The following is a 1928-nucleotide window of genomic DNA, read 5'->3' as shown; positions in this document are numbered from 1 at the left end:
AGCTGTTGCCCTTCTACACCTCCCTCCTTCACTCCCTCCCTCCTCTGGGTTTCTTATTGCTGTTCCTTCCTCCACCTCCAGCTCTTTTGTGTATGTCTCTATTTATTCTCTCTCCTTTTCTCTCTGCTGGCTTCCTCCCACTCGTTTCCTCCTCCTCCTTTTCTCTCTCTTTCTCTCTCCCCCCACACCCCCCCCCCCCTCCCCCCCTCTCAGCTTCACTTTGGCCCCATGTAAAATTTAGCATGTGCACCTGCAATTAAGACGAGTACACCCCTTTGGTAATTAGACCTTTTAGACAAACTGTTTTTTATGTGGAGATTACATTTCCTCCTCTTCTGAACAGTGTTTGGGTCTCTTCTATTTCTATTTGCCTTATCTTATAGATTACTCCTTGTTTTCTGTCGCTGTTTTCTACCTCTTTCAGATTTCAGTTCTCCTCACAACTTCTTTCTTTCTCTTTTGTTTTCTTTGGACTTTTGTTATGGTGCTGCCTGCATCAGCTCCTCAACATGTGGGGTGCTTGATAAATAAAGGATTAGCAAAGGTGTTGCGTTAGCAAAGAAGAGGAGCAAGCCTTTTACTCTGTCCTTCATTTATCTCTCTCCTAAAGTGCTCCATCGTGCTTAATATAGAAAATGAGCATGAACATATTATCCTTAAGATTCCACGTTATTATCTATGCAGAAAATATGCCCAAATTTGTCCTCCCTATACACTCTCTCTCTCACACCACACACACACACACACACAACACACACACACACACACCAACACCCACACACACACACAATATACACATAAAAACACACACACACACACACACACACACACACACACACACACCACACACAGAGAGAGAGAGTAAGAAAAACACAATTTTCCATCAGGCTATGACTAATTGTATTTCCCCTGTCTGTCACCTTCCTTGCTTACATGTTTCATGCCGCCTCTCTTTCCTCTCTCACGTCCTTTTTTTCCTCCATCATTTCTTCTCTGTACTCTTTTTTTTTTTATGTACGGCTGCTAATAGAGGAGCAGTAAATAATAGCTATAATAGTAAATAATAGGTCTGCAGTTGAAGGGATCTCCGAGGGTTGGAGGGAGCAACTGAAAGACAGGTTTGGAGGGTAAACGGAAGAAAGAAAGGCAGTGAAGTACTGTGGAAGAGATGGTGAAACAGAGGACTCAGCCGAGCCCAGTCTTAGGGTCTAATGGTCATTGAACTGGCAGCTAGTCTATAAAGCGTGAGGCTGTCAATCTGTCAAATGCACCCTGTGCTCTCCTGACCTCTCAACCCACACACAACACACAACACACACACCACACCACACAACACAAACACACACCAACACAACAACCAAACCCACACAACACACACACACACACACACACACACACACACACACTCTCTCCCTGCTTTGTCTTTGATGTGTGCCACAGGGTTCACAGCACAGTATAATGGATGTTGCGTTGTAACTTAGACTTAGACTAGACTTAGAGTTCTCTTTATTAATCCTTTTGGGATGACTCCCGCAAGGACATTGAAACTTCCAGCAGCAGTTTTTAGCAAAAAGAATACAGTATAGAGAGAGAGAGAGAGAGAGAGAAAAAAAAGAGGAAGACAGTATAAATATGACAATAAAAAAAACTTTTGGCTATAAAAAAAAGACATTTACCATAAATGATCGTTCAGTGTCAGTGTTGAGTTGAGTGTTAGAGTGTTAAAGTGTCCAGGTATTTATGTGAGTCCATGTGTGTATGTACTGTCCTCTTTGCCCTATTTCCCCTTCCCCCTGAGAGAGGAGTTGTAGAGTGTAATGGCATGAGGGCCAAAGGAGTCCTTGAGTCTGTTGGTCCTACACTTGGGAAGGAGCAGCCTTCCATTTAACAGGCTTCTCTGGTTGCTGATGACGGTGTGCAGGGGGTGG

This window comes from Etheostoma spectabile, chromosome 2 (assembly GCF_008692095.1).
Source record: "Etheostoma spectabile isolate EspeVRDwgs_2016 chromosome 2, UIUC_Espe_1.0, whole genome shotgun sequence".
Taxonomy (NCBI): Eukaryota; Metazoa; Chordata; class Actinopteri; order Perciformes; family Percidae; genus Etheostoma; species Etheostoma spectabile.
Note: the sequence above shows the minus strand (reverse complement) of the source record.